This window comes from Pteropus medius, unplaced genomic scaffold (assembly GCF_902729225.1).
Source record: "Pteropus medius unplaced genomic scaffold, Ma_sr-lr_union100, whole genome shotgun sequence".
Taxonomy (NCBI): domain Eukaryota; kingdom Metazoa; phylum Chordata; class Mammalia; order Chiroptera; family Pteropodidae; genus Pteropus; species Pteropus medius.
The window spans coordinates 7671170-7695863 of NW_024342473.1; the positions used below are offsets into that span (position 1 = coordinate 7671170).

The 24694-nt window shown below is 35.8% G+C and overlaps 1 long non-coding RNA gene across 2 annotated transcripts in view; it reads right to left on the reverse strand.

Annotated features, from left to right (window-relative positions):
* Positions 1–24694, reverse strand: part of LOC120604421 (uncharacterized) — a 65373-nt gene that overhangs the window by 36569 nt on the left and 4110 nt on the right. Inside the window, exons 2-4 of one of the 2 annotated variants that reach the window (XR_005653333.1) lie at positions 23404–23505; positions 22491–22626; positions 2280–5824 (exon numbers count right to left, since the gene is read on the reverse strand). This is a non-coding gene — a long non-coding RNA (uncharacterized LOC120604421). Of the gene's footprint in view, positions 1–2279; positions 5825–22490; positions 22627–23403; positions 23506–24694 lie in introns of those variants that run through there. The other variant, XR_005653332.1, reaches the window with a different exon arrangement.

The window sequence follows — 24694 nt, forward strand, 5'->3', positions numbered from 1 at the left end:
ATATTTCCTCCTACAACAAGAATGAATGGTTTTAAGTTGGGGATTGGAAGCTCGCAAGAGGCTACTTCAATTAAACTGAGGACCTTTCAGTAAGCAGTTCAAGAATGAACTAAGGAACAGCTAGCAAAACATCTAAAGATGTGAACTTCATACTAGTTAGAAACTTAATATGAATTATAATGCACAAAGTATGTCTTAAAAATTGAGTCAAAAACCATACAACAAAATGAAGAAGGGAGAAAAAAAATCTTGAAGAAGGGAAAAAAAAATATCTTGAAGAAAAATCTTGAAGAATAAGAAGGATAAAATATACTCAGGGAGGTTTGTTTAGACATGATTGTTCACTACTGTCTAAAATGAACTTCAGACTTCGGGGTTTAGAATTTTTCTAAATCTTAACCAAAGAGTTAAAATAAAAAACACATCAGACATAATTAATCTGACTCTGGGAAATAAGGCTGTAGGGTTTCTTCACTCGACCAGGACAAGGGAACAAACTGGGAAGGCAGAGAAGCTCTCAGCCTCAGATGATCGGCAGAGTGACAGATTTTGAAATCATTTAAAATGCTATTTCTTTTTTTAAAAAGTATCTTTTTTTCTGACTATAAACATACTTATACTTTTGCAGAAGTATACTTTGTAGAAATCTTGAAATATTGGGGGGAAAATAAAAGAAAAGCACTCATCCTTTGTACATCCAGATAACCTCTGTTAATGTTTGCCCATATTTTTCATCTTTTTTCTCCAAATATGGTTAATATTTTTACATAACTGAGATAACGGCATGTTTATAGATTTTAACTTCCTCTTTAATTCAGTAAACTATCATGAACATTTTCTTATGTTAATTAAAATGACTTGCAAGCAGTTTGTAAATGGCTGCCTGATATAATAACGATACCCTAATGTAATGATTTTCTTATTTATAAATAAGGCTGTGATCAAAATCTTTGTATATAAATCATTGTCCGCATTTCTGATTATTCCTACAGAGAAGCCTAAAAGTTGAACTAGTAGGTCAGAGTTTGAACACTGTAAGTTTCTTGACAACATCTGTTAAATTAACTTTAAAAAAATTATACCAAATACACAGTGGTGTGAGCCTGTCACAGGGTGACGTGCCTGTCATATCACTGCCTCGTTGTCTCTAAGAATAATCATTACAGACTTTCTGCTGCTCTGGAAGAAAAAGAGGGCACCACACTGCTGTTCTAGTTTAAATCTGATTATTAGTAAGTTTTAATATATTTTCACATAATTATTAGCAATTTATATTTCCTTTTCAGTGAATTACCCCTTTGTGTTCTTTAACCATTGGGAGTTCTTTGGTAAAGTAATTTAGATATACTATATATAACATAATGATATCCTATTATCTTTCCTTATGATCTATTTTCAAGTACCTTGAGAATTTTCTTTTAGAACTTTCTGAAGAAAACTTCATGAATCAATAAAGTAAAATAAATGCCTAACCTGTCACAAAAGTATACTGTTTGAAGTAATTATGGAATGACTAATTTTTTCTCAAACCATACAGTAAACATTTTACAAAAATAGGGGGTGTTAGTCTTGGCTCTGCCTCAAACCAGAAATTTCATCTTAAGACAAAATTTGAATGACTCTCAGTCTGTTCTGCTGTAAAATGAGACGCATAATCTTTAAGACTCCAACTTCAAAACTAGGCAGTCTTTTACTTACATAAACACAATAAACAGCGCCACCTAGAGGTAAAAAGAAATAATTTTAGACATTTTCCCTTAAAAATATAAATCTTCAGTCTAGCAAAATACCAAGTCAAAAAATTTTACATTAGTAGAAGTTGCCTGAGTAAATGTATAAGAATTTTAATAGCCTCTTAAGACAGGACAAAACATTTTTAATAAATCTGTCATAGCATCTGGAGCAATTCTTAGCTCCTATATAAATCTAGCTCATTTTTCCTACCATCACTTTTTTAGATCAACCATTTTCTTTGGTATTGCTTGAGAAAAATCAATGACATTATCTTAATTCTGCTTCTAAGAACCACAGGTGTTGTACTTAATAATGTGATATAGCATACGATACGTATTAGGTATCCTAGATGCATTCTTTACCCTTTGGGGCTTTGTGGACTTGATGAAAACCATGGTCAAAAAACGGTTTCTCTATAATTAGATACACAATGTCATTCCCTGACTTCAACTTCAGGAAAAGAATGATTCCAGTGGTGCTGCACTGAATCTACTTGGACATGAAGAAAAATGTAATGTATGGAAAGGTTTGAAGAATATGGATGTCCAATCACTATTAACATCTAGATTGTTAAGCAACAGCTTCCTCTTTATAACCTCCTTTGGAACTGCACTATTTTCATTTGTAATTTCTAAATTATTCTAAGTGTGTTCTCCAGCTTCATCATGTTTAACTTTTTAATTAAAAATTTAAGTTGTAAGCTCACCAACTGACATTGCATCTTCTGATCGTCTTGGATTGATTACCGCCCCCGTCCCCCACCCCGGGTGCACTATGATGCAAACATTTGTGTGGACTGAGTGACAGATTCCTCTGGCAAAGGTGACCGTACAAAGTAAAACAGAGTTCAGGCAAATAAACGTTAAAAAAATTGTTGCAACAAAGTTCAGAAAGAGTGTTGCCTAAGATCTGAGTTTACCTTTGACTGATGTAACTTAGATTTAGAAACTGACTTAAATTTGTATGGTCTCCAATTTTTCACTAATATTTTAGGGAACAGATTCCCTTTGGGAAATTGCATCATTATAAATTGTTCTGAACAAGGAAGAGAAAAAGGAACTAAAAATGTCCCCAACTTTTTATCTTGAAAGTTTTCAGACATCCAGAAAAGTTGAAAGAATAGTACCATGAGCACCCATAAATCTACCTACATTTAATCATTAACATTCTTTTTTAACTTTATATTCTGAAACAATGAAACTATGCTGCAGATATCATACTTCACCCTGAAATACTTCCTCAAGCACAAGAACAAGGATATTCTCCTTCAAAACCCCAATGTTATTGCCATACCTAAGAAAATTAACAATAATATTATTAACAATAATATCCAGTTGAAATCCAAATGTCCATAATCGTTTCAAGGATATTCTTTATAGCTGTTTTTTAAAATCAAGATCTAATCAAAATTCACAAATTACATATAATGTATGTTGTCTCTGAAGCACTCATTTATTGGCACTTACTATGTCCCAGGTTACACAGGCCTTCATATTTAATTTTCACAAGAAAATTTGAGACAGTTGTTATATAAAATAGTGATACTTTCCTTGTGAATACTCTGATGTATATTAGTTAATTCATCATTACATTCACAGAATCTAGCATACAGCCTTGAACATACTAATATATAGCTGTTCAATAAGTAAAACATGGTGTGTCTAAATTTTAATGGGAAAATTATAATAAAAACATGATGACAAACTACCTAATTTATTGTGATAATACAGCGAGGCAGAGGTAGCCTCTCATCCACACTCCCTGCTTTCCCAGGCACTTCGGCAGAAGCATCTGAGCAGTCCACCATCAGCCATCCTGAGCGACCTGCTACAAGATACAATTACAATTCATGCTAATTTTGCATCTATTAAATAAATCAATTTTTAAATTTTAATATTAAAATGGTTTTAATTTAATATCAAGGAGGAAAAGAGTATCCCATTTGTTTTATCAGGCTACAGGGCGTACCAAGTTTGGACACAAATAATTAAAGGGGGCAAATATTAAATAAATTAATATTTGCTACTGAGCAAATATTAGGTTTAGCATGCAGGAAATTTCTTTTCTCTTTTTGGGGGTCACAGTATTTTGAGGACTCAGATTCACATGAAGATATAGATATTAATAGCAATAATATTTTAATTTTTTTTAGATGTGGCAGGCTAATCCCTTACAAGATCTACATAGAATACTGAAAAAGAGGTGATTAGAGTATAGTAATTTCAGCCTAATTTTGGTAACATTTTGATAAGTATTATCTGACAAGAAGGTAATCATTTGTCATTTATTGGGCCAAAATGTTCTCTGATTCTCTGTCAGTCTCTTTTAGAATCTAAGAAACATAATTGTCAAAGAACTGTTTTAGAAAAGAAAGATGACTGATGATTTTTACCATGAATACTATAATTTCGATAACATGGAAGTATAAAATCTGAAATAACTCATAATTCCCATGATAAATATTAATTACAGCAATCTAGTACAGAAATGTATAGTTCTGCCTCAGCAATTAATTGACTCTGCTAAATAAACCAACTTTGTAAGTGACCCACTAGCATTTAAAGTAAACAAGGGAGTTATTTGCCTTATTTAGATCTTTATAGTTTGTTGTGACATCTTTTGTTTCACTATGAAGGGAAATTATTGAAACTTGAATTCAAAGAAATTCTTGTCAGTACCCTCCCATACACCTATCCAAAAACAGCAATTTTCAGTTACTTGTGTGCTAAGTTTACATAAAAAGGCTAGAATTAAAATAAGACTGTTTAAAACTTTACTTTTTTTTAAACCACCCCACTTGATAGACTGAGAAAGGAGAGAGGCACACTCTCTGGGGTGAGGTATCTTCAGGAAGGATACAGGGTGATAGGTGTGTTCAGGGTGTGTTGATGTTCTGGTGGCAGCCTCGTCCACTCCTGCAGGGGTTTTTTGCCTGTCAGAAATTTGTCCTTAATTATGAAGATAACTATAATTTTTTTCCCACTGAATGCTGTGCTAATGAAAACACTGACCTTTGTTCAAGACTGTATCACCAGCAATGAAGCATTTTTCAAATTAACATGTTTTCAGAAATATTTGCAATGTAGAGAATAAAAACCAATAAGACCAAATTTCCTTAATAATCATGTAGAAGGCCCCTTAACACTTTTTAGTAAAACATTAACGCCCCTCCTCCCAAAAAACTACTTTCCTTTTAATAAACTAGAGTATAAATGTCATGAGAACAGAGGCTCTGTCTATTTGAATTGTTACTACATCCACAGTGCTAGCATATTGTAGACATTCAATATTTACTAAATGGATATGCTGAATGTTTCAATTCTTGAGGCAGCTATTAGGCTCTGGGAAGACAATGGACCATCAGCAGACCTCTCATCCTAAGCAGTGCCATGAAGAGGATGCTTCTGCTCCACAAAGCTATAACCTGAGGCATCCCCAGCAATCAGGTAGAAAGAACACATCTGAAGCAAACTCAACAGGACCTGAAGGTACAAGCAAAGTGAAAACGCAGTGTCTTATATTCTCACCCGTACTACCACTCCTCTCTTACCCCTCCCCCACAGGACGGTGGGAAGCTCCCTGTGATCAGGGCTGAGGCTAGGAAAACCCGAACTTACTAGGTGAAGGGTCTGTCTTACCAAATACTAAGAATTATTTTCAAGCCTTAATAACTATTACAGTTTTCCGGTATAAGTACAGATAAACAGACCAACAGCAAAACAGGCAGCTTAGAAACAAGCCTATATATGGATATTTGATATATGACAGGTGACATTACAAAGCGATATAAAAAAGATGGAATAATCAACAAATGGCATTGGGACAATAGATATCCATGTTGGAATAAATTCTGACCTGTACCTCATGCCTAAATGCAAATTAATCCTAGGTGAATTATGGACCTAAGTATATTTTTAAAAATCACTTTAAAATTCTTAGGACACATGCTACAAGATGAATGAAATTTGAAAACATTATAATAAATGAAACAAGCCATTCCCAAAGAACAAATACGGTATTATTCCACTCATATGAGGTACCTAGTGTAGTCAAATTCATAGAGGCAGGAAGCAGAATGGTAATTGCAGGCCTAGGGGAGACGGAATGGAGAGTTAGGCTTTAATGAGCATAAAGTTCCAATTTTGCAGGATGAAAAAGTTTTGGAGATAGATGGTAGTGATGGTTGCACAATAATGTCCATATATTTAAAGATACGGAACTGCACCTTTAAAAATGGTGAAAATGGTCAATTTTATGTTATACATATTTTACCACGATTTAAAAAAACTCTTAGAAGAAAATGTTGACAAATGTCTTCTATTTCAGTAATATGACACAGTTATGCAGATAGTGCCTTCCACCAATAACTAAAACTGCTTAATAAACATTTAAAATATTCTTTAAACACCACTTGATGATTCCCAACGCTCCCAGATACAGTTTTAATGTGGTCCTGGATTAGGAGAACTCTAAGTAACAGATAGAAGTATATATAGTATTCTTTGAAGGAATTCACCTTCATCTGAGGCCTCACAGAATCACTGCAAATAAATCTCAGAGAAATGAGCAGCTTACAGTAAAAACAAACAAACAAAAAAACAAGCACACAAGAATACAAAGTATTATGAGTGAGAACCAGCAGAAACAACAGACAGTAGAAAAGGACTCACAAAGATTGTTATTAACCAAAGTAGTCTATATAGTCTGAGATGCAAAAAAGAAGTGGCAAATTTATTGGTAAATATAGATAGAAAACGAAAATAATTACTTATGGTCTACAGTTTGAAAAGGCAAAATTAAAATACACAGCCACGGCAACATAAATCGGGTGAAAGATAAATGGAGTTAAAGTGTTTCAAAGTCCCTCCTTACGTTATACCAAAGGTAAGAGAATTGCTTAGCTTATGAGGACTTCGATAGGTTAATATGCATGTAGAAATAGTGTATTCTAACTTCCAAACACTGGGAAAACATGGAATGATTATTCAAAAACTCTCAGTCAATCCAAAAGAATTCAATAACAAAGAGAAAAGGAAATTGGACATATAGAAATCACAAAATCATATTTAAACCTAAATATATGAAAAAATGATATTAAATGATAATGAATAAAATGTTCTAGTTAAAAGATAATATTTCCAGTCTAGAAGAAATTAAAAATCAATGATATTCTCTTTAAAAGAAAGAGTAAAGTAAAATAATGGTAAAAAATATATGTCATGCAAATTCTAACCGAAAGATAGCTAGTATGGCATGTTTGTATGAGACGAAATAAACTTTAAGGCAAAAAGCACTAACAGAGATAAAGAGGTATAAAATGTTCACAAGGAAAATTCTAGTTCTAGTTTTCTCTAGATGGTTTACTAGACAAATTCTATAAAATATTTAAGAAATAATAATTCCAAAGTGTTTCAGGGCTAGCATAAGATAAAAGTGAGAACCTTGTAGGAAGAGAAGGAGGAAGGATAATTATAGGACAATTTCACAAACACAGATGCAAAAATCCTTAGCAAAATAATAGTTAATCAAGCAATGTATAAAAAGGAAAATCTAACATGGCCAAGTTGGATTTATTTCAGAAGTACAAAGTTGGTTTCACATAAGAAAAGAAAATATAATTTACTACATTGACAGAATAAAAGGAAAAAGCATATAAACATCTCAAAAGATGCAAAAAAGCATTTGATAACACTCAACATCTATTCACAGCCTTTAAAATTTTAGATAATAAGAAATAGAAAGAAATATCTATTCGACATTGCATTGAAACTCCTTAACAGTGAAGTAGAACAAAGAAAAAAATATATATATAAGCATTGGAATTAAAAAACAAAGCTATTATTATTCATTATTTGAAAATGATATCTAAGTAATTAAAAATAATTAATACTTTAATTACTGGATAGAAAAAACAATATACAAAGTTACCGGATAGAAAACTCAATAAACAAAATTTATTTTTTTCCTTCATACTAGCAACTGGTAGACAGAAAATAAACATTTTTAAAGGGTACCGTTTGCAATGGTATAAAAGTATAAAGGCTTGGGAGTAAACCTAATGCTAAGTGTTAGATTTTATGGAGAGAATTTTTAAAGTTTATTTAAAGCACAGAGGAGACCTAAATAAGTATACAAGGACCGGAAGATTCGACGCTGTAAATGCTGAATCCCACTTCTGATCACGGAGAAGTAACTGGTATAGAACTTGCTCTCCCACCATAAACAACAAGAAACCTGGACAAGAGATATGAGACAACTGTTTCAGACACTGGGACAACAGACAGGGAAAAGCTGATCTTGGAGAGAAAGAAAACAAAATGAGCCTTACAATTGCCCCAGTTCTGATCTCGTGGCAATTTTGAGATTACAACACAGGGAAGGGAAAACTCAAAGCACGGAGGTCTCACTAAATTAAGGAGATAGAGATTGGATATGGGGGAGAGAAGGGAGCTGGAATTTGTGGGGCCAAGTACCAGAGAGGAGGGAGCTACACTGAGAAAGAGCTTCTGAAATCTGCGCAGGGTCTCCTTGAGTCTTCAGCTTAATACAAATCTGCACATGCATAGAATGAAACTCCACACAGCTGTAAACTGAGCAAATTCTCAGAGCTCAAAGAAGGCTAGGAGATGTTTGAACATACCTCGCCAGAGTACAACACCTCTGAACCACTTGGGCAATCAACAGAAACCCCAGACGGGTCAAGGCTTAGTATCGCAGCTAACACAGCGTAAAAGGCTATTCTAGGCACACTCTGACAAAGTTTAAAATAATCCTTGAAAATAACGAGTTGATCCACAACTAACCTAACCACAAACCTCTATGCCAAAACAAACTTCAATACCTTTTGAAAAAAGACTATAAAATGCAAACACTTAACAATATAAAATTTGTCTGATATCGAATTTAAAAAATCACAAGACAGAAAAAAGCAACAAGTTGTAGACCAGAAAAAGATCTTAAAATGATATACATAAAATACGTACATTTAGAATACATAAAAAGTTCATATACATATAATACATGCTTATATTTCATACACACACCTATATTTTCATTTCAACCCTTTTCATTTTCATGCTCGCTTCGGCAGCACATATACCAATCCTTTTCACTTTGACTTAACATCAGTGCTAATGCCACCAGATTTCCTGACAATGCAAAAATGATCACTTCATGTACATAAAATGGTCTTTTTGTGCTTTATTATCAAACAAAACAATATTAGCGAGTATGGAAAAGGACATTCTAGTATGTTTGCTTATTCATGCATACCAAGCCCTTTAAGAGTAAAAAAAAAGAGCTAAACTTTTTTCTCTCCATATTTTCTTTGGCTTTATCTTTTCCCAGTACATCATCCCATATCCCAGGGGTTTGCATCTAGTGGTGTGCTGGAACTGGCTCTTACCAGCTCATGAGAGCCAATTGTTAAATATTCAAGAATTTTGCAATCTAATTGCTAAACTGCTGGTAGCTTGAAATCAGCCATTTCGTTGGAAGTATTTATAGAAACTGACAAATAGTACAGATATGGGCTTATTTCAGCATGCTGGTGTGCCAGTACACCACTCTTTTTCCAGTTTAACCAGTATCCAAGAAGAGAGTCCGCGAACTATAGCCTACAGGCCAGATCTGGCCTGCCACCTGTTTTGGTAAATAAAGTCCTAAGCCTAAAACATTTACTCTCTGGTTCTTTACCAAAAAAGAAATGGCAAGCAAAAGCTATTATGAGCAGAAGTAATAGTCAGACATGCCAAATAAAAAGAAGTGATATTTTGAATGGAATTGATCAGAAACTTCCATCTTGGAAAAGTTCTTCTTATACATTTGTGGGCTCATAAAGCCTAAAATTGTATAGCCTTTTAATTTTTTATTTTTTCTATAGTCTCAGACATCTAACAACAGTATATATTAAGTAGGATAACCCAGAAAATATCATCAAATATAACTCTTTCATTTTTGGTTTATCTAAGTGGTTTTATATAGATATTTAATATTCTCTAATAATGTATATCCAAAGCTGATGTCATTCTCTGGTTTTCTTATGTCAAAGGTCCTACTAGGCATGGTCATAGTTTTTGTTTGCTTTTGAGTCAATATTTGTGTAAGAGAAGATTTGGCATAAAAATTGAAATTCCCTGTATCTTTTGAAAAATCAAATGATCTGGCAACATCGGGCCTACATTCCTGTGACAAGATGCAGCTTACTCACTTTGGAAGAGACACTCAAATTCCCAAGGAACCCATTACTCCCTATTAATTTCAGACACTTAAAACATTTCCGATTCTTCATTTATATTTCTTGTCTCTGCACCACCCCCTCTCATCCTCAAAGGCACCTATTCCTCCTCTTAACTTCCCAGGCTCCTTAGCAAGTTCTTTTTCTTTCATCCATCTCTTTGACATTAGTATTTTCCAGGGTCTCATTTTGGGCTCTCTTCTCATCTCTTTCTATAATTCTCACTAGACAATCTCATCTATACCCAAGATCTGAACTTGCACTACTAGGCCCAGTGAGAAGTGTTAAGAGCATGGACCACCAAGAATTTTCAGAATCTTTTTCCTCTAGCCATGACCTCATATCTGAACCCTTCTTCCACATTTCTACCTATAGAAATGTGGAAGAAGACATTTCCCTATAGACATCTCCCAAAAACTACGATGATGTGCCCAATACTAAATTATTATCTTCTTCCTAAAACCACTTCCTCCCGATGTCCTCATTTTGTTTGTGGCACTGTAAACCACTCAGTCATCTTAGACAGACTCCTGGGGTTCACCCTAGGCTCTTTCCTCATGTTCATATCCATATTCGATTTTTACTAAGTCCTATCAATTCAATTTTATTAATATGTCTCTAAATTACCCCCCTTTTTCATTCACATTTGAATTAGCGTTTAGTTCAGACATACCTCATCTTCATAAAGAACTATAACAACAACTTCTTGTCTCCAAGCTTCTTGTTTTAACTCCCTTCAATTCATTCTCCATATTGCTGGAAGTGGATGCTTTCTAAGAGCGTAAACCTGATTGTGGCCATCCCCTGCTTAAACTCCTCCAGTGGCTCCCCGGCACTTCCAGCATCAGCCTAAGTTCCTCTGTATGAAATATAGGACCCTCTGTGATCTAACTTCTGACCATCTTTAATAGCTTCATTACCCACCATTCCCCCATATGTGTTTTGCACTCAAATACTCTGCACTATATGCAGTTCCTAAGTGCTTTTTAAAGTCCTGCATAGATTTCAAACTCAGTTCAAATGTCATATCCTCCAGGAAGATTTCTGTCATCTTCAGTCAGAGTTAAGTGTCTCCTTGTTCCCAGCTCTTCTAGTGAACCTTCCACACTGTGATAATGATTACTTATTTTAGCAGAGGAAAACAGACAAGCTTATGGCCGTGTTTTTCCATAAGTGGTGATGAGAAACTGTGTCAGCTCCACTCTCATCTGGTGTCTATTTCAAGATTTCTTGAACTGGGGTCCTCAATCTCTGATTGTTTTTAAAACAGTTATTTATCACTTATAAATTTTTCATTCCTCATCATAATTAAAGGGTATTTTTATATAAAAATACCTTTTAGCTTATTAAGTCAATATTTCTCTGCTGACATATTCTTAGATATCTATAATAGGTGTTTACAGGAGACCTGTTTATTTCTCAAGGTTAAAAAACCATTCTGAATAGCTAGCTGGCTTAGATATTTATAACCACGTCAGTTTTTCTCCATGAAAACCTAAGCGACCAATACAAAAGAAAACCTACACTATAAATCTCATTATCACTACACTGGTTATGGTATACTACTCACAACCACCTTCCATGTACTTTAGAGGTTGACATTAATAAAATTGACAGCTGAATGAAGTATGTCTTATAGATTAATGCTTCCTAGTTCAGAAATTTGAGGAGTTTCGGCACAGAATGAACTAGAGATATTTAAGAAAGCAACCTGGTTATTAGCAAGCAGCATTCTAATCCAAACTAACTCTATCAACCACAAAATAGGACACAGTAGTGCGAATGAGAATTATATCACTGTATTAAATGAAAATCTGAGCAAGTGGGGAAAGACTGGAGATCTCCTTTGGTGAGAAAGAAAAGCATCAGTTAAAAATATAAGTTTTACCTTCTGAGTGTGAGTTCTATACAGAGTAGGGTCCTGGGCAACCCTGCTAGCTGCACTGAGGACATCTCAGGTGACCACTGTTGAAGTGGAAGCACATTTCCTTCCTTCTCTATCCCTGGCAGCCAAAAATAGAATCCAAACCATTCAGCTAGCAAGAGGTTGGGAGGAAGCAGTGGGTGATGCACAAGTCAGGTATTGCACCAAACTAACTAGCTAGCTAACTAACTCATTAACCTGTCCCCCGCTTACCATATGTGAAAAGTGGCCTGGCTATCCCTTTGTAGTATTTCCATGAGAATGAGGCCTTGACCAACAAATTCCCCCTTTTTATCCCTTGCCTTTTTTTCTCAAAATTTACAGGCCCTATCTCCTCTGGGGTTTTTAAAATCCAAGGCTATTTCCCACCTCCATTCCAATTTTCCCTTGTGTTTGGTAAAGAAATAAAGGGTCATTCCTTAAGTAGATATTTACTGAGGGCATACTGTGTGCCAATTACTGTGACCAAATCAGGGCTTACTTCCTTTGTAAGTGTGTTACTAGACCCAAAAAGTAAACAAATTAAATAATTATAAATTATGGTAAATACCATGAAGAAAATTAATGGTATTTAATAATGGAAAGTGGGGCACTAATTTCAGATAGGATGGCCAAGGTAGGTTTCTCTGGGGAGGTGATATTTAAGCTGAGAGCCAAAAGATGAGAAGAAACTAGATATATAACAGATGCTGGAGAAGACTGCTCCTGGCAAAAGGAACAACTTGTTTGAAGAAAAATCTTGACCTGTGAGAGAAACAGGAAAGTAAGGTTTGGCTGGAGCATAGTGAGAGAGGAGCATGATGTAAGATGAGGATGTATGAGAGAAGGATGGGTCCAGCTCATGCCAGGCCTTATGGGCTAAGATAAAGAGTTTGACTTTTCAGAGCTATAGGTCACCATCAGAGTGGTTTTTTGTTTTTGGTTTGGTTTGGTTTGCAAGGGAATGACATGATCTAATTTAAGAGAATTGATCATCTGTGCAGCTGCAGAGAATGGACTGGTAGAGGACAAAAGTGAAACCTGATAGAACAGCTAGGCATACTGATTTTCAACATTCATGTGCATACAAGTAACCTGGAGATCTGGTTAAAATGAAGTTTCTGGTGTGGAGGCCTGAGATCCTGCTTTTCTATTAAGCTCCCAGGTAAAACTGATGCTGTTGGTCTATAGACCACACTTTGAGTGGCAAGCTGCTGTGAAACTGTGCAGTATCTAGGTGATAGATGATAGCAATTCAGAACAGGGTCATGGAAATAAAGATGGAGAAAAGTAGGTGGATCCAAAATATCTTTTATGCTGGATTGTGGAAAAGGAACATCAAGATGGGTTGCAAACTTCTCCTCGCTCCCCTCCGCCTACCTTTTTAAATGAAGAATTCTCACATAGAGAGGATGAATTTTAGGTCAAAATCTCTTTGTAGGACTACACAGAAGTCTCATGCAAATGCAGTGAAACTTCTGAACCCGACTGTGCTAAAAAAGCATTTCTTCTCCCTAACCATGCGTTACAAAGTCTTCTGCTGTGAACATTTATTGGCATTGCCATTCTCAATCACCTTTCCTAGTTCTTGGGATGCTCATCTACCCTACAGTGGAAGGCATGAAATTATCAATAGGAAGAACAATGGTTCTCAAAGTGTGGCCCCCAGAACAGCAGCATCAGCATCGAATGGGAATTTATTAGAAATGAAAATTCTTGGACTTCACCTTACATCTACTGAATCAGAACATCTGGGCAGTGTGTCCCATAAATCTGTAGTTTAACAAACTCTCCAGGTGATTCTGATGCTCATTTGAGAACTAGTGAATTAGAAAATTAGGAAATATTAGTATGCGTGGACAGTAACATCAGGAATCTAGGAATCTAGCATTCCTTCTTCCTGAAGGAATTTCTCAGTAAGATAAGAAAAAGAAGATAGCACTTTAACCAAACACATTAGAACACCTGGGACATACAAAAATAGGCCATCGGAACCTCTTAGATCATGTGCACCGGCAGCTTTCACTATTATAGCCTGCCCTTCCTGTGTGCTACTACTATGACAAGAGGCATTAAAAAAGTAGAGAAGAAAAAGGAAGACTTATCTTCTTCCATTTGAAAAAAATTATTTAATAATTTTCAGCATAAATGGATATTTGATACTTTTTCTTATCTTTGTACCTCTCCTTTCTATTAGTGAAAATTATGAATTAGGGGTATGAGGATGGAGGAATACAAGAATTGTCTAAGAAGCTTTTGCAAAATATATATCTCCCATTCACTCCTCCTAACTGAAATGCTGATGTAGGAGTGGACTGGCACATATATCTGAGAAATTCCTTGTGAGTCCAATCTACTTTCATCCTCACCTCTCCCCATATTCCCACCAACTATCTTAGCCTCTTGTCAATGCAGAAGGAAGTATCAGGATCACCAAATTTATCTTCTATCCAGTACTTACTAACATGCACCTACTCTGAGGTGAGATATGGTCTCTGCCCTAAGGGAATGTAATTTTCTACATAAAAGAAATGACCGGTGAAAAGTATTCGACTAAATGCAGTCAAGTGCTATGTTGCATGATGGAGACTTTAGGACCCGGAAATTAGGAGAAGAACAAGATCTAGGTTTTCCATTCATTTTCACAATGTTATCATCTCATCATGGAATACTGGGGCCAGATGGTCTAAGCTGACAACAGGACAAATATGCACTCGTGGTTCACCCATGTATAGGAACGAAAAGCACAGAAGGGAAGAATAGTAGTAGTTACTAGTTACTTGATGAAACACACCTGAAAATTACAGTTAGGGCCAAAGTAACCTGAGAGAGAAAATAAGAAACGTCTTTTGATTAAGAGCTACTGTTGGGCTTACGTGGATTTCATGTTCCTCCATTCCTTTCCTGTAGCCTGATTCTTTAACGTTTTGCTTCTTGTTTATTATTTCAGTAGTGGATAAGTAGGACAGAGGAAAGAGTACATAAATTTTAGTATAATTTATCTTGTACTCTTTAATAATGAAAGTTCTAATGATGAGAAAATTTCAGTGTTGGCTAAGTTCTATGTACAGATACAGATGTAAATTATAAGAAGTAATGTTAAGTGAAAAAACACTACCCAAGGTGAGAACGGTGTGTATATATGTAATTTCTGTTAAAAGAATAAAGAATAATAACTGTTTGAGAGAAGATACACAAGAAACTGGTAACATTGCCCCTGAAAAGAATAGGGTGACTGGTGGACAGAGTAAAAAGCAGTTTTCACCAGATACTCTTTCATATTTCTTGAATTTTTAAAACATGTGTTTGTATAATCTATTTTAAAAAATAAATAGCATTTTTTAAAAAGTGTTGGCTAAGAGGAGATTTAGGAATCTCAATCTTTTCTTCTAAGAGGCTCATGATATAATAGAAAGAGTATTGTTTTCGGAGTTAAAACAGACCTGGTTCTAACACCTGGTCTGCTATTGACCAGTTTTGTGACCTTGGCCAAGTTCCTTAAGTTAGCTCAATCTCAGTTTGGGCATTAATAAAATCAGTATAACAAAAGCTACTTTGTGAGGATGAGACATTATATAAAACTGCCTTGTGCTTAATAAATGGTGGCTATTATTCTGTGGATTTCAATAATCCCTGCTATCTATTACCACCAATTATGAGTTGGATGTTGGCTAAAGGGAACCCGAGGTATGAATGAGGTCTAAGAGAGTCTTAATTTACAGATATCAAATAACTACCTGTGGAGGGGAACCAATTTTTTAAATTGTATTCAGGTGCTTTTTGAGTTTTCAGGTATGAAAGTCCAAGGCCTTTTTAAGGCTTCTTAAGGACCATCCCAAGAGATCAAGCAATTAATGAAATTTAATGATGACCAACTCCATGATGTAGTTTTATATTGGTTCTCCCTCCTTCACCTCTCCCTCTTTACCCACCTCTGTTTCTTGGACACCCTGTGTAGCAGTAGTTTTCAGTTACAGAATTTCCATTTAGTACTGGTTTCCTAGCTTCCATATCTCTGCTGAGATTCCCCATTTGTTCATTGATGCTTTTAAAGGAAAACTCCATCTCTTCCTTTAAACCCTTAAACCTACTTAAATTGATACTTTAAAGTCCATGTCTACTTATTCCACCAACTAAGGTCTTTTCTATTGACTATTTTGTCTCTATGTTAAGGTCACATTTCCCCCTTTTTGAGTTATTTGTTTAGTAATTTCTTACTGTACACGGAACAATTGTGGCTGCTACAGTGTGAGGAATTGTATTCACTGTTTTTCTTTAAGGAGTTTTGAGTTTTATTCTGGAAGGTTGTTAATTACTGTGGTTCACTTTGATCTTATTTCGGTTTGGTCCTTAGTCCTAGATCATGGATCTCACTGGGGTTTCTACTGCATGCCTAGGGTACTCCATAAGAACTCTCCCTGAACTGGAATTCTAGTCTTCTAGCACCGGCATTTCTGTTATGCTGTCAGCGCCCTAGCAGTCACTGCTGGTAAGCCTCATATGGTCTTGCCTCGCACACCTGCAGCCAAGCACTTAGCCACAGTCCTGAAGATAACCTCCCACAGACCTGAGATGCTCCTCTTCACAGTCCCATCATTCTGGGTATACTGACCCACATATGCAGCCACCTCCCCAGCCCCAAACTCTGATTTCTGCCTCTTCTACCTAGCAATACTGCTGCTCTGCACGTGGGCCGCCTCCCTCAAGGTGTTCCCATTCAGAAAAGCAAGGCAAACATAAAGGTCACCTGTTGATTCTGTCTCTTAAGTATCTCTTGAATCAGTCCACTTTTCCTCCTCTTCTCTGCCGACCCTTTATTTCATGTCCTCCAACTGCTTTCCCTACGTATATTATTTGTGTGCCACTCTCTCCTCCATTCCGTACACAGTGCTAGAATGAGCGTTTAAAAATGCAAGTGATCAAGTCACTTTCCTGCATAAACATGTAAAACAAACAAACAAAAAACTTCACAATGGCATCCCATTACTCTCATACTGAAGAGCAGACCCTTAAGAGGCCTCTGAGATCTGGAGCCCATTTCTTAACACTGTAGCCATTTTGGCTTTCTTTCCAGTATATCTAAATCAATTTGATGCTGTTCTCTCTGACTAAAACACTTTCCATTCTACTCTTTCTTAGCCAACTCCTTCTTATTTTTCTTGTTTTAGCTTAGATATCGCTAAAACCATTTTGACCCCCAAAAGAGGTTAAATAATCCCCTGCTGAAAGCTCCCAAAGCATCCTGTACTACTTCTGCATAAACTCAGGGCACTGTTGGTCTCCCCTGCTCAATTATAAGTTCCACAAGGGCTGGAATTATGTCTGTCTTATTACTAGCATAGTACTTGGCACATGGTATGATCTTAGTATTTGGCAAATGATCAACTCACCAAAAAAATGAATGAATGAAGGATGATTGAACAGAGAATTGGTGATATGACACAGGAATGTAAAGCAAAGCTCTAATCCTCAGGTAGGAATCTAAGGAAATTCTCCCTTGGGAAGAGGATTAGCAATAAATATGGGGAACATTCTTTTTAAGGGCACGTGTGTGGTTCTTTTACTGTTATTTATTTTTTCATTTGCTCGGGTTTCTGCCCAGAAGAACTAGGCTCAGGATTTTGGTACACTCAAAACATACCAGTAAAATGCAGAAAGAAAGATAATATGTCTCTTTTTCAGATCAGGAAACTGAGGTTCAGAGATCAAAATTACTGTTTGTGATCTCAAAACCGTTTGGTGACTTTTGCATTATAATAAAGTCATATGTTTTCTATGTCTGACATTGAGACATGGCCACTCTTCCAAAAGTGTTTTCATGATTAGATAAGGCCTATGATTAAACAGTCTGATACTAAAAATTAATCATTCAAAATCCTAAAAATGTTTCCAGCTGAATGTCAGCATAATGCAGTAATCCTCCCTTCCTGAGGTAATGACATTATTCTCAAAATAGAGATTTTGCCTAATATCAAATAGGTCATAACTAAAGTGAACTAAATTGTGGGGGGAGGGGAAAGCTTCTCATACACCAGACTTCACAGTCGTTTGTGCCATGGAAGTGCAATTCTCCCCACATTTATGATTCCCTTTTCCTTGTTCCAGCTCTTCCGACATAGCTTCCCAGCACTGTCATGCATCACCCTTTAAACATTTTATTCTAGTTGTGTGACTAACAATGACCAATTTATCTGTGACAAGAGTCTTCCTCACTGTTTGAACAGACTGTCACCACTTCCCCTAAACGCAGGGTGGTTCTAAGTCTTTTAGAGACATTCCTCCTTGGTGTCTGGGTGTGACTTCACAATCTAGCCAAATAAGTTTTAGAGAGTCCAGTAAATTCTTTGGTGAACAATGCTGATTTCATTTTTTTTTGCTTCAGTCACAATCATCTTATTGTTGAGGCTCTTGGTCAACTTAAGGAAAAACTGACAGAATTTATTCAAAATGTTTATGAACGGAGCCTAATTCTATGGTAACAGAAAGTAAACCACTGAAAGAACAAATTTTTTAGTGGAAGAATCATGATAAGTATGTGACTAAGAAAGGACTCTATTTAAATTATACCTCGTATTTCGCCAATTACTTGGGAAAAAAAAATACCTAAAGTATTTTTGAACCAGCTTGTTAATGCTGAAAATTTTTAATTGCTTGTAGGTATAATATTTTGTGAAGCTTACTTTTTTTTTATATTCTCAACACAGTAGAATGCTGTAGGAACTGAAGTTATAGTCAACAAAGTCATCACCAAGTTTCACTTCTCAATCTTTAATTTTTATAGAGAATATATTAAATGTCTAATCACTTTAAATAGAATGATAGAAAACGGTATAAAAATTTTAGACACGATTAAGAGTTTAACAAATAATTGGAAAGACAAGACTAACATACACAACACAATTACGCAGTGATAAACAGCAACCTCACCTAGGAAGACCAGGTGCTGTAGGCGTAAAAAATAAAAAATAAGAAGTTGTAAGCTGACAAGGTCCTTGCAATCTATGAGGTCAACCAAGGGTTGCCTTGCCTAAAATAGATAGATAGATAGATAGATAGATAGATAGATAGATAGATAGATAGATGGATGGATAGATGGATGGATGGATGGATAAATAAATGAATGAAATCAAAGATAAACAGCAACCTATAATCTAGTGCTAGATTGTATAGTAGCCAGAGTTAGTGAGGATGTTAAAACATTGTTTCTGAGGAGGTAAAATGGTAAAAATCTTTTTTGTTTGTTTTAGGAAATTGAGAATATCTATTAAATATTCTGTCATAATTTTTCTTTTCCAAAATGCGGATATAAAAGCTGGTTGCAAGTTTTACAACCAGGTCTACCTTTTGTTTTTAATTTTTTTCATGAAAAATTTTAAACATATACAAAAACAGGAAAATGCATCTTCATGTACACATTACCAACCCATACTAATAGCTTTATTTTCTTGGAATGCTCTTCCTCTAGAGATATTCACAAGGCTCACTTCCTCATATCTCTCAGAATTTAACTCAAACACATGGAAGGGCTTAATAAATAGTCAATGAATTAATAAATGTCTTGATAAGGAGAGATGTCCATGATATATTACATTTAAAAAAATAGAAAAATTGCAACACAGTTTGGAAAATATACCACTCCGGGTGGAAAAAGTGGTAGCTGTGACAGAGGTAGACACACCCACCAAATCTTCTGCACTCCACACTCCACATTTCCCAGTTTATTGGCAGTTGGGCAGGGATATGGTTACTTGCTATGGCCGATACATTGTAACTGAAAGTGGAGTATATCAATTATGGGCCGAGGCAGTAAAACACTCCACGTGTAATTTTACAGTCTCTTTTCACTGCTATGATGACTAAGGGGTCACATACTGCAGTTATGACCACAACGAGGTGGGATCTCCAGTACCCTGGGTCCCTGAGTGACTGCATGGAGAAACTGCCCTGCCAATCTGCGTCAAACGTACAGCATTAGCAAGAAATAAAGTTTTGTTGTGTTAAATCACTGAGATTTTGTTGTTTGTTACTGCAACATAATCTGGCCGATCCTGACTACTACATATACGAAACCTAGCATTTATTAAGCACTTACTATATGCTACAAACTATGCTGAATGCTATATATATTCCTATTAAAACCTCGCGAAGCCCTGAAAGCCCTTACTATTACACTGAGATGAGAAAACTGAGGCACTGTGAGGACAAAGAACTTGTCCAAGGCTGCCATCTAAATGGAAAAGCTGGAAATGGAACCTAGGCAGTCTGAAGTAAGATCAACCAAGCTATTAACAGGAGTTATCCCTAAGGGCAGGATTATGGGGATTGATCACTCTTTGTTCTATATTTCTGTAATGTTACAAATTTTTAAATAATCATTCATTACCTTGGCAGTAAGTAATAAACAAATAGGTAAAATATATGTTAGCTGCTTAGGGACTATGAATTCAGAGATAAAAGTCAAGTGGTCACTGGAGCTTGGTGCAATTACGGAATGTCGAAAAATGACTCTCTACCATCTATAGGGATACCTGGTTTTATAGGTGAATTCCAGCAGATGTGGTGAATCATATTATATTTCACAATAACACTAGATTAGTTTCCTGAGGGGAAAATACGCCTATATATTTTAACTTCTGGCAAGAAAGGAGTTAATAAAATGGCCATGCCCATAGCAGGATGAATGTTGTAGTTCTGGGGATGTTGTATAGGTTTTCCAGTACTTAACGGCTTTCCTCAAAAGCAAAGCAATAATAAAGTTCCTTATAAATAAAATGACTTTATTAAATGTATTTTAAAGTGTTGTATTCATATTTAAATAAAATATACATGGCATAATATATAATCACCAAGTATACCTGTAGTTCTTCTGGCTGTGCAGAATCTGAATTCCTATTTTGAGAATTTAACAATGTATAACTCTTAACAGGAGGAAATTGAAAGGCCAAAATACTGGTTGTCTCAGATTCTGGGCAACCATATAGGATGCTTGTCATCTGAGTACAGAGCTGTGATAAGTATTCTAGGGTGGCAATCTAATGAAAATATTCCCATAGCATGATCCTGGCTGTGTTCTTGACTGCCTAGACTCTCTTGGTCTCCATCATTTTGTGAGCCTGGCTCTGCAGCCTTCGCGTTGATTCTGTAAACTAACGATCATTCCAGAGTTGGTTTCTTTCACTTGGAAGTAAGAAACTGACTATAAAGCAGTAACTATCGGCAGATATATAATTTGAAGGCACAGTGTCTAGGAGAAAATGAGCCACCTTTGAAGGACTAAACAATAAGACCTAAGTCCATAATACGATAATAAATACCACAAAAGGACTTTGTCTAGATTAGAGATATTTTCCCTACCACTACATTTCTCCAAAGTGTGATCTTTTGCTTTCTTTCCAGGAATTCCTGTCATATCTGAGTATTTCCTAACTTCACACATAAATCTCTCCATGCTTAACTCACATCTTTCATTTAGAACACCACATTTTCAAAAAGGTGTCATTATATAACATGATCTACTCAACAGTAGAAATGCTTTAAATTTGTGGCCCTAATGTTAGAGAAAACAAATTATTGAACTGTTTTATTATCTTAATTTCAAAAGTCTGTAAAACAAACTATAGCCTTACCTATAAGAAAATTAAAATTACCTGAAAAATTAAAATTTGCCTTATGGAAATAATAATACCCACCTTATTTCATAATATTCATATGAGGATCAAATAATTTATGAACATGTTTAGAGAATTACTTCAAATCTTAAGACATATTGTAAGACGCACCATTAGTTTCTCAGTTTCTAAGGAAGAAATGATGTGACCAACTAAAAATGCTAACACATGCTCCCTTATCACTTAGAACTTTTATTTAGTACCTAGTAAAAGAGCCCTTTATACTTTAGTAGACATGGATTGTTATACCTAATTCTTATATACTAAGTGGAAAGTATGAGTGAAATAAATTGGTTAAGGTATTCTTAAAACTTCTCATTGAGTCCAACATTCCTGACTCATTTCTCAACTCAATCACTGACATCCACGTAGTACCACATAATACCATTATCTGTGCCATCAAAAATGTTGGTGACATAGCATTTATTATAAGAATCCATAAAATGTTTTTCTGGTTAAAAATGGCAATGTAGGAGGCTCTTGAACTCACCTCCTGCAACAGACACACCAAATCTATAGCTACATAAGGAACAATTCCCTCTGACTGAAATCCAGAAGCTACCTGAGAGATTCCTACACAGTGGCGAATAAGAAAAACCCACATCGAAATGAGTAGGAGAGGCTAAGACACAATCTCATCATAAAGTCCACTGACACACAACTGGGAGAGAACTCACAGTTCCCAGCTTCTCCCTGAGGAGCAAAGGGTATGGACCTCATGGCTGGCATTACAACGTTTAAGACTTCCACCTGAGAGACAGGTCCCCAAAACATTTAGCTTTGAAAGCCAACAGAGCTTGCATCTATGAGATCCACAAGGCTATAGTGAAATAAAAGACAGTTCTTAAAGGGCTCACGGGAATTCACTGTGGCTAACACTCGCAAGGCCCAGTGCATAGGTAGCAGAATGAAAGGCATCCAGTCTTTCTGTGAAAGGCTATTTGCTTACCTTAAATGCTTCAGCTTGAGGGGCAAAGGAGACTGTTTAGATGTCTGGCATAATGATTTTTGCATCTGCCACCCAGAGAATGCACTTCGACTGCCTGGCTCTGGTCAACAGGGGTTACTTTGCAGGTCCCACAGGTCTGTAACAAATAATAGAGAAATAATTCTCATTTCTTAAATTTAAATTTTAATTTTTCAGTTAGAGTTGACATTCAACATTATTTTATATTAGTTTCAGGTGTATAGCATAGTGGTTAGACATTTATATAATTTACAAAGTGATCCCCTGATAAATCTAGTACCCATCTGACACCATACGTAGTTATTCCAATATTATTGACTATACTCCTTATGCTCTACTTTACATCCCTGTCATTATTTTGAAACTACCAATTTGAACTTCTTAATCCTTTCACTTTTTTCACCCAGCTGCCAAACTGGCAATCACCATTTTGTTCTCTGTATCTATGAGTCTGTTTTCATTTTGTTTGTTCATTTATTTTTTCCTTACATTCCACATATAAGTGAAATCATATAGTATTTGTCTTTCTCTATCTGACTTGTTTCACTTGGCATAAAACCCTCTAGGTCCATCAATGTTGTTGCAAATGGTAGGATTTCATTTTTTTATTGCTGAGTAATATTCCATTGTATATTTGTACCAGAACTTCTTTATTCAGTTGTCTACTAATGGGCACTTAGGTTGCTTCCATATATTGGCTATTGTAAATAGCGCTACAATGAACACAGTGGTGTATATATCTTGAGAAATAATTCTTAAACATCTATCCCTCCAGGGCACAGCACAGAGGCAGTAGACTGAAAAATCCAGTCTTTCTGTGAAAGGGGCTATTAGTTTATCTGAATAACTGCGGCCCGAGGGGCAGGCTTCTAATTTAATACATCTAGAAACCTACTTCAATCCTCTCCAGAGACTGCTCTAAAGACTGGGTAGGCTGCGAGGCATCATCTTTGTGCTCTATCCAGCTGCAAATCACTGGTGTCTCCAAGAAAGAAGCCTGTGGACAACAGCAAAAGAAGAAATGGTTCTTAACTGGCTACCCGCACCCAGGGCTTAGTACAGAGGGAGCAGACAGAAATGCCCACCTCAAAGTCTTCCTCTGAAAGAGGTATATTTGCATACTTTAAAAGATGCTACCTGAAGATTTGACTTCCAATCAACCTATATCTAGGTGCTGACTGAAATCTTCCTCTTCAGGACACTGACGGGTCTTGGTATACCCTCAACTACTGGGAGCAACTAAGAACAAAGACGGCTGCTAGGACAATCACAAAGGTTTGAGAGACAACTAAAAACTAGGGGAGAGTTGAACTGTAAGTTTCATCTTCTACCTGAGACTATTCCTTCAAGACTGAGAGAGGTGGCTATTTTATCTAATAATAGATACCAATACAGAGAGTCAATGAAAATGAAGAAGCAAAGGAATATGTCCAAATGAAAGGACAAGATAAAACCTCAGAAAAAGAACTTAGTAAAACAAATAAGTATTTACCTGATAAATGGTTTAAAAGGATGGTCATAAAAATGCTCACTGAGGTCAGGAGAACAATTCATGAGCAAAGTGAGAATTTCAACAAAGAGAAAGAAAATATAAGTACCAAAAATAAATCACAGCTAAAGAATTCAATAACAACTTAAAAATTTAGAAAGAGGGCTCAACATTATACCAGATAAAGCAGAAGAGAGGGCAGTGGAATTCATCCAATCAGAGGAGCAAAAAGAAAAAAGAATCAAAAAGAGTGAAGCTAGCATATGGGACTTATAGGACAACATCAAGCAGACTGACGTTCATATAGTAGGAATCCTATAAGAATAAGAACGAGAGAAAGAGGGCATAAAATTTATTTAAAGAAATAATGGCTGAAAATTTCCCTAATCTAGGAAAGAAACAGACATTCAGATCTAGGAATCCCAGAAAGTTCCAAATAAGATGAACCCAAAGAGACTTACATCAAGACACACCATAATTAAATTATCAGAAGCTAAAGACAAGGAGAGAGTCTTAAAAGTAGCAAGAGGAAAAACAACTTGTTATATACAAAGGAACTACTCCATAAGACTAACAGCAGATTTTTCAGCAAAAACTTTGCAGGCCAGAGGGAGTGGCATATTATAGTCAAGGTGCTAAAAGGGGGGCTGGGGGGGGCGGGGAAGGAGAACCTTGCCAACCAAGAGTACTCTACCCA